Raw genomic sequence first — 16,340 nt, 5'->3', positions numbered from 1 at the left:
ATGTCCTTTTGTTGGTAGTGCTGACACTACTGTACATAAGTTTTCAACATCAGTGTTTTTGAATCCTTAAGGTATTTCAAAACATTCTATAAATTTGCCTTGGAGATGCCTCTAGCTTAGAGAAAACAGGTTTAACACTTGCAATCTGTCCTCATATGGATTACTGTGCAAGGAAGGAATCAATTTGGTTGCTCTTTACAGCACAGCTCCCAATTTAAGAAAATCCTTGCTTAAGTAGGGGGTCCAGAACTGCACTATATATTAAAGGTGAAGTCTAACTAGACTTAGGTATAGTGGTAGTATCACATCCTTGCTTTTGTATGAAAAGTTTCTGTTAATAAATCCTAATATCCTATTTGATTTCTTGGCAGCTTCATTGTAATGCTGAATGAATTTGAAGTTGATGGAGACTGACCCCTAGATCCCTCACACAAGGTATGTCCTTTATCTTGATGCCCTTTATAAATTTTTCTGTTGATGTCCCCCACTTATAACAGGTGACATATATTGATATTAAATGGCATTTGCCAATTTCTAGACCATTCAGCAATTTTATCTAGATCCTCTTGTAATCTTATCCTATCTTCTTTAGTTAATATGCCACTGCTGATCTTCGAGTCATCTGCTAATCTGGACACATTGATATCATTGATATAAATGATGAAAAGTATAAGCCCTAGTACGAGTCCCTGGAAGATCACTCTGTTAACTGGTGACCACGATGATGATTCACCGTTCATTATGATTCTCTGCTTTTTGTCACGTAAATGGCTTCTATCCAGTTTCTTTTTTTTTTTTTTTTTTTTTTTTTTTTTTTTTTTTTTTATACTTTGTCGCTGTCTCCTGCGTTTGCGAGGTAGCGCAAGGAAACAGACGAAAGAAATGGCCCAACCCCCCCCCATACACATGTACATACACACGTCCACACACGCAAATATACATACCTACACAGCTTTCCATGGTTTACCCCGGGCGCTTCACATGCCTTGATTCAATCCACTGACAGCACGTCAACCCCTGTATACCACATCGCTCCAATTCACTCTATTCCTTGCCCTCCTTTCACCCTCCTGCATGTTCAGGCCCCGATCACACAAAATCCTTTTCACTCCATCTTTCCACCTCCAATTTGGTCTCCCTCTTCTCCTCGTTCCCTCCACCTCCGACACATATATCCTCTTGGTCAATCTTTCCTCACTCATTCTCTCCATGTGCCCAAACCATTTCAAAACACCCTCTTCTGCTCTCTCAACCACGCTCTTTTTATTTCCACACATCTCTCTTACCCTTACGTTACTTACTCGATCAAACCACCTCACACCACACATTGTCCTCAAACATCTCATTTCCAGCACATCCATCCTCCTGCGCACAACTCTATCCATAGCCCACGCCTCGCAACCATACAACATTGCTGGAACCACTATTCCTTCAAACATACCCATTTTTGCTCTCCGGGATAATGTTCTCGACTTCCACACATTTTTCAAGGCTCCCAAAATTTTCGCCCCCTCCCCCACCCTATGATCCACTTCCGCTTCCATGGTTCCATCCACTGACAGATCCACTCCCAGATATCTAAAACACTTCACTTCCTCCAGTTTTTCTCCATTCAAACTCACCTCCCAATTGACTTGACCCTCAACCCTACTGTACCTAATAACCTTGCTCTTATTCACATTTACTCTTAACTTTCTTCTTCCACACACTTTACCAAACTCCGTCACCAGCTTCTGCAGTTTCTCACATGAATCCGCCACCAGCGCTGTATCATCAGCGAACAACAACTGACTCACTTCCCAAGCTCTCTCATCCCCAACAGACTTCATACTTGCCCCTCTTTCCAAGACTCTTGCATTCACCTCCCTAACAACCCCATCCATAAACAAATTAAACAACCATGGAGACATCACACACCCCTGCCGCAAACCTACATTCACTGAGAACCAATCACTTTCCTCTCTTCCTACACGTACACATGCCTTACATCCTCGATAAAAACTTTTCACTGCTTCTAACAACTTTCCTCCCACACCATATATTCTTAATACCTTCCACAGAGCATCTCTATCAACTCTATCATATGCCTTCTCCAGATCCATAAATGCTACATACAAATCCATTTGCTTTTCTAAGTATTTCTCACATACATTCTTCAAAGCAAACACCTGATCCACACATCCTCTACCACTTCTGAAACCACACTGCTCTTCCCCAATCTGATGCTCTGTACATGCCTTCACCCTCTCAATCAATACTCTCCCATATAATTTACCAGGAATACTCAACAAACTTATACCTCTGTAATTTGAGCACTCACTCTTATCCCCTTTGCCTTTGTACAACGGCACTATGCACGCATTCCGCCAATCCTCAGGCACCTCACCATGAGTCATACATACATTAAATAACCTTACCAACCAGTCAACAATACAGTCACCCCCTTTTTTAATAAATTCCACTGCAATACCATCCAAACCTGCTGCCTTGCCGGCTTTCATCTTCCGCAAAGCTTTTACTACCTCTTCTCTGTTTACCAAATCATTTTCCCTAACCCTCTCACTTTGCACACTACCTCGACCCAAACACCCTATATCTGCCACTCTGTCATCAGACACATTCAACAAACCTTCAAAATACTCATTCCATCTCCTTCTCACATCACCACTACTTGTTATCACCTCCCCATTTACGCCCTTCACTGAAGTTCCCATTTGCTCCCTTGTCTTACGCACCCTATTTACCTCCTTCCAGAACATCTTTTTATTCTCCCTAAAATTTACTGATAGTCTCTCACCCCAACTCTCATTTGCCCTTTTTTTCACCTCTTGCACCTTTCTCTTGACCTCCTGTCTCTTTCTTTTATACTTCTCCCACTCAATTGCATTTTTTCCCTGCAAAAATCGTCCAAATGCCTCTCTCTTCTCTTTCACTAATACTCTTACTTCTTCATCCCACCACTCACGACCCTTTCTAAACAGCCCACCTCCCACTCTTCTCATGCCACAAGCATCTTATGCAACTAATAATCCCCGAGGCCCAGATTTCCGGCATAAATTTTTACATAGGGAACTTTGTCAATTGCTTTCTGGAGGTCCAGAAATATATTAATTATTGCTTTTGTCTTTTGTGGGCAATGAATGATTTATGACAAATTTCAAGGTTTGAAAGACCTTCTAAATCCATGATGTATATTATTAATAAGACTTTGTTGCTCTAGGAAGGCTATGAATTCATCTCTGACAATCACCTCCAGAAGTTTACATATAATAGACATGAGGGTAATAGGTAGATAACTGCTAGGCATTTTACAGCTTCCCTTTTTGAACATAGGAGTGATGACTGTTATTAGTTTCCAGTCCTGCAGAGCTATTCCATCTTGGCAAGATTTATTGAAAATATAGGTTATTGGTTTGACAATTTCTTGTTTGAACTCTTTAATTACTCATGGGTAGAAATGATTGGGGGCCTGTGCCTTTATCAGTCTTCAGCTCAGTGCTTCCCTGAAATGGTAAATCCTGGTATTGTGTGAGTGCTATTTATCACTTGTCTCAAACTTCAAGCTACAGCTTTCTATTGTAATACCAAAACTAAAAATCTTATTGTTATTGTTATGCCTTTATCATCCATGATGGGCTGCCTATCTTCATTTAATAAAGGTCCAGTCCCACTCCTCATGTTTCTTCTCACCAATACATCTATAAAATCCTTAAGGATCTCTATATTCTCTCTTGCAATACTTACTTTGTACTCTTTCTTGAATTGTTTTTTAAGTCTTTTCAAGTCTCTCCAAATGGTGTTCTATTGCACTGCAACATTTAGGTCACTGTCTGATTTCTTGTAAGTTATTTCTGTGCTGTTGGATTTGTGGAAACTAAGCTTATTAAAGGGATAAGATTTCACCTGCTCTGCCTTGAGAGGCACAAAACAGCAAGGAGGGAAAATGAAGAGGACTGGCCCTCCACATATTAGCGTTAAGCTACAGAAACTATTAAAAGATGGCCCAGTACGGAAGAAATACATAGTGGTGTTAATAATACATAATCCTCCAAAAAACCTTAACAATCCAGAACAAAGATACAATGATAACAATAATGGAATAATCTTGAGGGTATGTGAAACACTAAAATATGCACTTCTCTGAAATGATAAAATATCAAAAATGGAGGATTTTAATTACAAAGGGACAGACTAGGAGAATGAGGATTCTCATGGTGACAGTCACGGAGAAACAAGCTTTTAGAGTATGTATATGAAACTTTCCTATACCAGGATTATACAGAATGACAGACCATCACCAAAAGAACTTATCTTTACACACACTAGCATGGATATTAAGAATATGTGTGGCGAAAAAGATCAAGTAATGCAAAAATTTGATTATTTGGTATAGTAAATGTTAAAATAGCAGAGTGAAACACGAGTTAAAGAAGAAAAACAAACCTGGGAATTATACAGACCTTAATAATTTCTATGATAACACAAACTAGGATATGAAGTTCAAAAGCCAGTAATCAGGGCACTGCAGCGAAAGATTCTGGGAAATCTGCAGTGAACGCATAGGAGCATGGGTACCTCATGTCTTAAATATAGAGGGAAGACTGAAAAAAGAGGGAGAAGTTATTCAATAAAGGATATCAAAAAGCAAAGGAACTTCAGATGTGCTGGGGTTAATATATAAATGACACTAGCCAACAAGCTTTTGTAATATATAAGAAAGCACAGAGTGCTCTCTTTCCTTATAGGATAACAGTGTGTGCTTAGGCAACAGTTTGCATCATAACAATGTCACATTTTTTATAAGTTGCATTTGATTTGTGTGTGGTTATACTTGTCTGTTACAGCTGCAGTGCTGTACAGTATGATGTAATCATTACTATGGCTATACACAAAGTGGACATGTCAATATTGCAACACAAATCCTCCCCACCAGCTGAACATATTGCTATGCCCCCTCCCCAGATTGTGTCGTGATGGGTGCCTATACCCATTGTTGCCAATCTGGGTCCCTCCTTCAAAGACAGAACTTCCTTGAGTAGGTGTCCAATTTGGTAAGCCAATGATAACATATACAGATCCTCTGTGACTACAATAAATATTTTCCCAGTAAAGCTAGGTTAGGGTGCCAGCTTCCTCCCCCCCCCCCCCCCCCCCCCCTACATTGTCAGTACCTGGAGGGTTGCCATTAATAGTACTGCTAATGCATACATGTTACAATTGCACTACCAAGGGCTTGCCATACTAAGTATCAAGAACCACAAGCATGTGAATGAATGGATTATATACATTTTTCACACTTAATCACAGTTTCCCGCATTAGCGAGGTAGTGCCAGGAAACAGATGAAAAAGACACATCCACATATATAAACATTTATGCACATACACGTATATATACATATGAATATTTATTTTATCTACATTATACTTGATTGCCATTTCCCGTGTCAGCAAGGTAGTGCCGGGAAACAGACAAAGACCCACCCACTCATATATAAACACATATATACATACATGCTTGTACACAAACATAAATAAACATATCAACATATACACAGACATACACAGCCATATACATATATACACATGCACATGTTCATACTCGCTACCTTCATCCATTCCTGGCGCTACCCTACACCAAAGGTAGCACAAGGAAAACAGACAAATAAGGCCACATTTGTTCATACTCAGTCTCTAGCTGTCATGTGTAATGCACTGAAACCACAACTCACTATCTACATCCAAGCCCCACAGACCTTTCCATGGTTTATCCAAGATGTTTCACATGTCCTGGTTCAGTTCATTGATAGCACATCGACCCCGGTATACCACATCATTCCAATTCACTCTATTCCTCACGTATCTTTTTCACTTCATCCTTCCACTTCCAATTTGGTCTCCCACTTCTTGTTCCCTTCACCTCTGACACATATATCCTCTTTGTCAACCTTCCTCCCTCATTCTCTTCATATGTCCAAATCACTTCAACACACCCTCTTTTGCTCTCTTAACCACACTCTTCTTATTACCACACATCTCTTACCCTTTAATTACTTACTCGATCAAACCACCTCACACTACACATTGTCCTCAAACATTTCATATTCAACAAATCCATCCTCCTCTGTACAACCCTATCTATATTATATGACTCGCAACCACATCATAATGTTGGAACTATTATTCCTTCAAACATACCCATTTTCACTCTCTGAGATAACATTTTCTCTTTCCACACATTCTTCATCATTCCCAAAACCTTCACCACCTCCCCCACCCTATGACTTACTTCCACTTCCATGGTTCCAATCACTGCTAAGTCCACTCCAAGATATCTAAAACACTTCAACTCCTCCATACATACATATACATATCATTCATTGCTTGCCCTCATCCATTCCCAATGTCACCCTGCACCATAGAACACAGCAAAAAATGCATGAAGGGGAAAAAAAAATAACATATACATCTCTTCTTCCCCACACCAGATTGCTGCCACCTGCATCAGTGAGGTAGCACCAGGGAATGGACAAAGAAAGGCCACATTTGATCACACTCATTCTTCAGCTTTCATACACAGTGCACCGAAACCACAGCTACCTATCCACATCCACGTTCCACAGGCCTTTCCATGGTTTAACCCAGATGTTTCACATGCCCTAGTTAAGTCCACTGATGGCACATCGATGCCAGTATACTATAATGTTCCAATTCACTCTATTCACCTCCCTGCCTGTTCAGGCCCTGATCACTTAAAATATTTTACACTCCATTTCAGTGCATTATACATGACAACTAGAGACTGAGTGTGAATGAATGTGGCCTCTGTTGTCTTTTCCTAGCACTACCTCACACACAAGCGGGGGGAGAGGGTTGTTATTTCATGTGTGGCGGGGTGGCAACGGGAATGAATAAGGGCAGACAGTATGAATTATGTACATGTGTATATATGTATATGTCTGTGTGTGTATATATATGTATACATTGAGATGTTAAGGTATGTACATGTGCGTGTGGACGTGTATGTGGGTGGGTTGGGCCATTCTTTCGTCTGTTTCCTTGCGCTACCTCGATAACGCGGGAGACAGCGACAAAGTATAATAAATAAAATAAATAAAAAATAAAATCCTCCATCTCCACTTTGGTCTCCCAGTTCTACTTGTTTCCTCCACCTCTGACACATATATCCTCTATGTCAACCTTTCCTCACTCCCTCTCTCCATATCTCTCTTTTTATTTCCACACATCTTTCTTACCCTTTCATTACTTACTTGATCAAACCACCTCACACCACATTTTGTCCTTAAACACTTAATTTCGAACACATGCACCCTCCTCTGTACAACCCTATCTATACCCCATGCCTCACAACTATATATTATTCTTGGAACAGTACTCCTTCAAACATAACCATTTTTCCTCTAAGAGATAATGTTCTCTCTTTCCAAACATTCTTTATTCCTCTCAGAACCTTCACCCTTCCCACAATCTATGACTCACTTCCATTTCCATGGTTCTATTTGCTGAAGAGTCCACATTCACTGAGAACCAATCACTTTCCTCCCTTCCTACACGTACACATGTCTTACATCCTCGATAAAAACTTTTCACTGCTTCTAACAACTTGCCTCCCACACCACATATATATTCTTATATATCTTTCTTTCTTTCATACCATTCGCCATTTCCCGCGTCAGTGAGGTAGTGTTAAGAACAGTGGACTGGGCCTTTGAGGGAATATCCTCACCTGGCCCCCTTCTCTGGTCCTTCTTTTGGAAAATTAAAAAAAAGAGAGGGGAGGATTTCCAGCCACTCGCTTCCTCCCCTTTTAGTCGCCTTCTACGACACGCAGGGAATATGTTCACACTCAGTCTCTAGCTGTCATGTAATAATGCCCGAAACCACAGCTCCCTTTCCACATCCAGGCCCCAAAGAACTTTCCATGGTTTACCCCAGACGCTTTACATGCCCTGATTCAATCCATTGACAGCACGCCGACCCCGGTATACCACACTGATCCAATTCACTCTATTCCTTGCCCGCCTTTCACCCTCCTGCATGTTCAGGCCCCGATCACTCAAAATCTTTTTCACTCCATCTTTCCACCTCCAATTTGGTCTCCCACTTCTCGTTCCCTCCACCTCCGACACATATATCCTCTTGGTCAATCTTTCCTCACTCATTCTCTCCATGTGCCCAAACCATTTCAAAACACCCTCTTCTGCTCTCTCAACCACACTCTTTTTATTTCCACACATCTCTCTTACCCTTACATTACTTACTCGATCAAACCACCTCACACCACATATTGTCCTCAAACATCTCATTTCCAACACATTCACCCTCCTCTGCACAACCCTATCTATAGCCCATTCCTCACGACCATATAACATTGTTGGAACCACTATTCCTTCAAACATACCCATTTTTGCTCTTCGAGACAACGTTCTCACCTTCCACACATTCTTCAACACTCCTAAAAACCTTTGCCCCCTCCCCCACCCTCTGACTCACTTCCACTTCCATGGTTCCATCCGCTGCTAAATCCACTCCCAGATATCTAAAACACTTCACTTCCTCCAGTTTTTCTCCATTCAAACATACCTCCCAATTAACATGTCTCTCAATCCTACTGAACCTAATTACCTTGCTCTTATTCACATTTACTCTCAGCTTTCTTCTTTCACACACTTTACCAATCACCAACTTCTGCAGCTTCTCACCCGAATCAGCCACCAGCGCTGTATCATCAGCGAACAACAACTGACTTCCCAAGCCCTCTCAACCACAACAGACTGCATACTTGCCCCTCTCTCCAAATACTCTTGCATTCACCTCCCTAACAACCCCATCCATAAACAAATTAAACAACCATGGAGACATCACACATCCCTGCCGCAAACCAACATTCACTGGGAACCAATCACTTTCCTCTCTTCCTACTCATACACATGCCTTACATCCTTGATAAAAACTTTTCACTGCTTCTAGCAACTTACCTCCCATACCATATACTCTTAATACCTTCCATAAAGCATCTCTGTCAGCCCTATTATATGCCTTCTCCAGATCCATAAATGCTACATAAAAATCCATCTGTTTTTCTATGTATTTCTCACATACATTCTTCAAAGCAAACACCTGATCCACACATCCTCTACCACTTCTGAAACCACAGTGCTCTTCCCCAATCTGATGCTCTGAACATGCCTTTACTTTCTCAATCCATACCCTCCCATATAATTTCCCAGGAATACACAACAAACTCATACCTCTGAAATTTGAACACTCACCTTTATCCCCTTTGCATTTGTACAATGGCACTATGCATGCATTCTGCCAATCCTCAAGCACTTAACCATGAACCATAAATACATTGAATATCCTCACCAACCAATCAACAACACAGTCACCCCCTATATCCTCACCAACCAATCAACAACACAGTCACCCCTTTTTTAATAGAATCCACTGCAATACCATCCAAACCCACCACCTTGCCGGCTTCCATCTTCCGTAAAGCTTTCACTACCTCTTCTCTGTTCACCAAACTATTCTCCCTGACCCTCTCACTTCGCACACAGCCTCGACTAAAACATCCTATATCTGCTACTCTGTCATCAAACACATTCAACAAACCTTCAAAATACTCACTCCATCTCCTCACTTCACCACTACTTGTTATTACCTACCCATTAGCCCCTTTCACTGATGTTCCCATTTGTTCTCTTGTCTTAAGCACTTTATCTACCTCCTTCCAAAACATCTTTTTGTTCTCCCTAAAACTTCATGATACTCTCTCACCCAACTCTCATTTGCCCTCTCTTTCACCTCTTGCACCTTTCTCTTGACCTCTTGCTTCTTTCTTTTATACATCTCCCAGTCATTTGCACTTTTTGCCTGCAAAAATCGTCCAAATGCCTCTCTCTTCTCTTTCCTCAACAATCTTACTTCTTCATCACACCACTCACTACCCTTTCTAATTTGCCCACCTCCCACCTTTCTCATGACACAGGCATCTTTTGCACAAGCCATCACTGCTTCTCTAAATATATCCTATTCCTCCCCAACTCCCCTTACGGCATCTGCTCTTATCTTTCTCCATTCTGCACTCAATCTCTCCTAGTACTTCCTCACACAAGTCTCCTTTCCAAGCTCACTTATTCTCACCACTCTCTTCACCCCAACATTCTCTCTTCTTTTCTGAAAACCTCTACAAATCTTCACCTTTGCCTCCAAAAGATAATGATCATACATCCCTCCAGGTGCCCCTTTCAGCACATGAACATCTAAAAGTCTCTCTTTCATGCACCTATCAATCAACACATAATCCAATAATGCTCTCAGGTCATCTCTCCTACTTATATACATATACTTATGTATATCTCTTTTTTTAAACCAGGTATTCTCGATTACCAGTCCTTTTTCAGCACACAAATCTACAAGCTCTTCACCATTTCCATTTACAACAATGTACACCCCATTTACACCAATTATACCCTTCACTGCCACATTACTCACCTTTGCATTCAAATCACCCATCTCTATAAACCGGTCTCTTACATCGAAGCTACTAACACTCACTCAGCTGCTCCCAAAACACTTACCTCTCATGATCTTTCTTCTCATGACCAAGTGCATAGGCACCAATAATCACCTATCTCTCTCCCATCCACTTTCAGTTTTACCCATATCAATCTAGAGTTTACATTCTTACACTCTATCACATACTCCCACAACCCCTGCTTCAGTAGTGCTACTCCTTCCTTTGCTCTTGTCCTCTCACCAACCCCTGCCTTTATTCCCTACACATTCCCAAACCACTCTTCCTCTTTACCCTTGAATTCGTTTCACTCAGAGCCAAAACATCCATGTTCCTTTCCTCAGACATACTACCTATCTCTCCTTTTTTCTCATCTTGGTTACATCCACACACATTTAGACACCCCAATCTGAGCCTTTGAGGAGGATGAGCACTCCCTGCATGACTCCTGTTTCCCCTTATAGAAAGTTAAAATACAAGGAGGGGAGGGTTTCTAACCCCTCCGCTCCCGTCCCCTTTAGTCACCTTCTATGACATGCGGGGAATGTGTGGGAAGTATTCTTTCTCCCCTATCCCTTCTCCCCGAAGTTTAATGATACTCTCCCTCCCCAACTCTCATTTACCCTCTTTTTCAACACCTGCACTTTCCTTTTGACTGCTTGCCACTTTCTCTCATACATCTCACACTCATTTGGGCTCCTTTCCTGTTAGTACCACCCTAATGCCTCTCTTCTCTCTTTCACTAACAACTTTACTCCTTCCCACTACTCTACCATTTCTAATCTGCCCACCTCCCACCTTTTGCATGCCATATGCATCTCATGCACATGCCATCACTGCTTCCCTTAATACCTTACATTCCTCATCCACTTCCCTCATTCTATTTGCTCTCATCTTTTGCCATTCTACACTTAATCTCTATTGGTATTTCTTCAAACAAGTCTCCTTTCCATGCTCACTTACTCTCACCAGTCTCTTTCCTGACAATACTTCCTCTTTTTCAAAAACCACTACAAATCTCCACCCTTGCCTCCTCAAGTGATCAGGCATCCTACCAGTTGCCTCTCTCAGCACATTTAATCCAAAAGTCCCTTACATACCTATCAATTAATACATAATCTAATAATGGCTGCTGACTACCTCTCCTACTCACATAGGTATACTTGTGTATATCTCTCTTTTTAAACCATGTATTCCTAACCACCAATCTTTTTTCAGTAAACAACACTACATGCTCTTCACCATTTCCATTCATAACACTGAATACCCCATGTTCATTAATCATACCCTCAACTGCCACATTACTTACCTTCGCATTTAAATCACCCATCACTAATACACGAATACCCAGTCTTGTGCACCAAAACTATTAATGCAATCATGTAGCTGCTCCCAAAACACTTGCCTCTCATGATCTTTCTTCTCATGGCCAGGGGCATAAGCACCAATAATCAACCACCTCTCGCTGTCCACTTTTAGTTTTACCCACATCAATCCATAATTTACTTCCTTACACTCTATCACACACTTCCACAGCTCCTGCTTCAGGAGTAATGTTACTCCTTTCTTAGCTCTTTTGCTGTCACCAAACCCTGCCTTTACTCTAAAGGATTTTCCAAACCATCCTTTGCCTTTATCTTTGAGCTTTGTTTCACTCAGAGCCAGAACATCCACTTATCTTTTCTCAAACATACTACCTATCTCTCCTCTCTTCTTATCTAGGTTAAAGCCACATACATTCAGACCCTAATCTGAGCCTTTGAGGAGGATGAGCACTCCCACCTGGGTCCTTCTGTTTCCTCTTTTAGAAATTGAAATATAAGAAGGGAAGGGTTTCCAGTTCCCTACTCCCACCCCTTCAGTTGCCTCCTCCAAGTTGGGAATACGGAGTTAGAATTCTCTTTCCAACCTCAGGGATTATATATATGTGGGATCAATAATTTACTGCAAAAAGGATAGCTATATTTCATTCCAATACATGCAATTCTGTCATACTTGATAATGATCTTAAATCTAACAAGTTCAGTACCATAATTTACTTAGTTAACCTCATGTATAATAAATAAATGACAAAATGGACCAAATTCTAAACTACTGGCTCATACACTATTTGCAAGAAAAAAGAAAAAAAATCTAAAATCTTGCTATATCCCATTAGATAAAAATCAAACATATCATTGAAATACAAGCTCTTACTCTGATGATATATCTGACTGCTTCTATTTATCATTCAAGCATGCACACTGGTTAGGAAGTATTTATTAAACATATTCCACCTCACTACACTGGTACAGTACTGATCCTAAAAGACCTAGTTCCATAAGTCTAAAGCTTTCATGGGACCAAATCAAAATATATATTTCAAACTTGTACTCAATGAAAACCTCCAAAGAGGTTACACAGTATCATGTTATGTTACATTAGATCACATTGGTTATGGGACAGAGCAATTAATGTAACTGCTGAGGCCATACATCTAATCAGATTCTAATAAACTATAATTCCCATTATCTCTTAACCAAGATCATCTAATCTCACCTGATGTAAGGTTAGGTTCCATGATGAGTACCAAGAAATGGAATTAAAATTAACCTAAAATCAGTGATGATTAAATACAATCCAAAATATGTCGCCTGGGTGCCATAACAAAACATCATGAAAAAGATATGGCAAGCATATAACCATTGGACTGCTTGCTGAATAGATAACAAAATATCAAAAAGGCATGGCAACCAGATAACCAGTCATCACAAATAATAACACAAACGCGGCAAATAATTGTGTAACCAATGTCGCTGTTTTAACTTTAATAACAGATCACCCTATAATTTCATTTCAAGCCTTTTTAAAAAGATGTGGGACAAACACATCTCATAAAATATCTGCACTAATTCACTGAATACCTAGTTGAATTTAATATGCACGAGAAATGGGAATTGGTCTGTCGAGGAATCTGACTGACGAAAGAGCTGAGCATGTTGCCAAGAATTTTCTCCTTGACTGTTCAAAAGTCTTGCAGATAATTCGAGCTTTGTTGTCTTATTCTGCAAGTCCTCTGCAGAGAGTTCCATTCACTGAGAACCAATCACTTTCCTCCCTTCCTACACGTACACATGTCTTACATCCTCGATAAAAACTTTTCACTGCTTCTAACAACTTGCCTCCCACACCACATATATATTCTTATATATCTTTCTTTCTTTCACCATTCGCCATTTCCCGCGTCAGTGAGGTAGTGTTAAGAACAGTGGACTGGGCCTTTGAGGGAATATCCTCACCTGGCCCCCTTCTCTGGTCCTTCTTTTGGAAAATTAAAAAAAGAGAGGGGAGGATTTCCAGCCACTCGCTTCCTCCCCTTTTAGTCGCCTTCTACGACACGCAGGGAATATGTTCACACTCAGTCTCTAGCTGTCATGTAATAATGCCCGAAACCACAGCTCCCTTTCCACATCCAGGCCCCAAAGAACTTTCCATGGTTTACCCCAGACGCTTTACATGCCCTGATTCAATCCATTGACAGCACGCCGACCCCGGTATACCACACTGATCCAATTCACTCTATTCCTTGCCCGCCTTTCACCCTCCTGCATGTTCAGGCCCCGATCACTCAAAATCTTTTTCACTCCATCTTTCCACCTCCAATTTGGTCTCCCACTTCTCGTTCCCTCCACCTCCGACACATATATCCTCTTGGTCAATCTTTCCTCACTCATTCTCTCCATGTGCCCAAACCATTTCAAAACACCCTCTTCTGCTCTCTCAACCACACTCTTTTTATTTCCACACATCTCTCTTACCCTTACATTACTTACTCGATCAAACCACCTCACACCACATATTGTCCTCAAACATCTCATTTCCAACACATTCACCCTCCTCTGCACAACCCTATCTATAGCCCATTCCTCACGACCATATAACATTGTTGGAACCACTATTCCTTCAAACATACCCATTTTTGCTCTTCGAGACAACGTTCTCACCTTCCACACATTCTTCAACACTCCTAAAAACCTTTGCCCCCTCCCCCACCCTCTGACTCACTTCCACTTCCATGGTTCCATCCGCTGCTAAATCCACTCCCAGATATCTAAAACACTTCACTTCCTCCAGTTTTTCTCCATTCAAACATACCTCCCAATTAACATGTCTCTCAATCCTACTGAACCTAATTACCTTGCTCTTATTCACATTTACTCTCAGCTTTCTTCTTTCACACACTTTACCAATCACCAACTTCTGCAGCTTCTCACCCGAATCAGCCACCAGCGCTGTATCATCAGCGAACAACAACTGACTTCCCAAGCCCTCTCAACCACAACAGACTGCATACTTGCCCCTCTCTCCAAATACTCTTGCATTCACCTCCCTAACAACCCCATCCATAAACAAATTAAACAACCATGGAGACATCACACATCCCTGCCGCAAACCAACATTCACTGGGAACCAATCACTTTCCTCTCTTCCTACTCATACACATGCCTTACATCCTTGATAAAAACTTTTCACTGCTTCTAGCAACTTACCTCCCATACCATATACTCTTAATACCTTCCATAAAGCATCTCTGTCAGCCCTATTATATGCCTTCTCCAGATCCATAAATGCTACATAAAAATCCATCTGTTTTTCTATGTATTTCTCACATACATTCTTCAAAGCAAACACCTGATCCACACATCCTCTACCACTTCTGAAACCACAGTGCTCTTCCCCAATCTGATGCTCTGAACATGCCTTTACTTTCTCAATCCATACCCTCCCATATAATTTCCCAGGAATACACAACAAACTCATACCTCTGAAATTTGAACACTCACCTTTATCCCCTTTGCATTTGTACAATGGCACTATGCATGCATTCTGCCAATCCTCAAGCACTTAACCATGAACCATAAATACATTGAATATCCTCACCAACCAATCAACAACACAGTCACCCCCTATATCCTCACCAACCAATCAACAACACAGTCACCCCTTTTTTAATAGAATCCACTGCAATACCATCCAAACCCACCACCTTGCCGGCTTCCATCTTCCGTAAAGCTTTCACTACCTCTTCTCTGTTCACCAAACTATTCTCCCTGACCCTCTCACTTCGCACACAGCCTCGACTAAAACATCCTATATCTGCTACTCTGTCATCAAACACATTCAACAAACCTTCAAAATACTCACTCCATCTCCTCACTTCACCACTACTTGTTATTACCTACCCATTAGCCCCTTTCACTGATGTTCCCATTTGTTCTCTTGTCTTAAGCACTTTATCTACCTCCTTCCAAAACATCTTTTTGTTCTCCCTAAAACTTCATGATACTCTCTCACCCAACTCTCATTTGCCCTCTCTTTCACCTCTTGCACCTTTCTCTTGACCTCTTGCTTCTTTCTTTTATACATCTCCCAGTCATTTGCACTTTTTGCCTGCAAAAATCGTCCAAATGCCTCTCTCTTCTCTTTCCTCAACAATCTTACTTCTTCATCACACCACTCACTACCCTTTCTAATTTGCCCACCTCCCACCTTTCTCATGACACAGGCATCTTTTGCACAAGCCATCACTGCTTCTCTAAATATATCCTATTCCTCCCCAACTCCCCTTACGGCATCTGCTCTTATCTTTCTCCATTCTGCACTCAATCTCTCCTAGTACTTCCTCACACAAGTCTCCTTTCCAAGCTCACTTATTCTCACCACTCTCTTCACCCCAACATTCTCTCTTCTTTTCTGAAAACCTCTACAAATCTTCACCTTTGCCTCCAAAAGATAATGATCATACATCCCTCCAGGTGC

General features: G+C 41.1%; 1 long non-coding RNA gene across 1 annotated transcript in view; it reads left to right on the top strand.

Moving 5' to 3' along the window:
• Positions 1 to 16,340, top strand: part of LOC139752041 (uncharacterized) — an 80,834-nt gene that overhangs the window by 45,290 nt on the left and 19,204 nt on the right. The window contains exon 2 of the long non-coding RNA XR_011713470.1: positions 372 to 435. This is a non-coding gene — a long non-coding RNA (uncharacterized lncRNA). The remainder of the gene's footprint in view (positions 1 to 371; positions 436 to 16,340) is intronic.

This window comes from Panulirus ornatus, chromosome 12 (genome assembly GCF_036320965.1).
Source record: "Panulirus ornatus isolate Po-2019 chromosome 12, ASM3632096v1, whole genome shotgun sequence".
NCBI classification, from domain to species: domain Eukaryota; kingdom Metazoa; phylum Arthropoda; class Malacostraca; order Decapoda; family Palinuridae; genus Panulirus; species Panulirus ornatus.
This window is presented reverse-complemented; position numbering and strand designations above follow the sequence as displayed.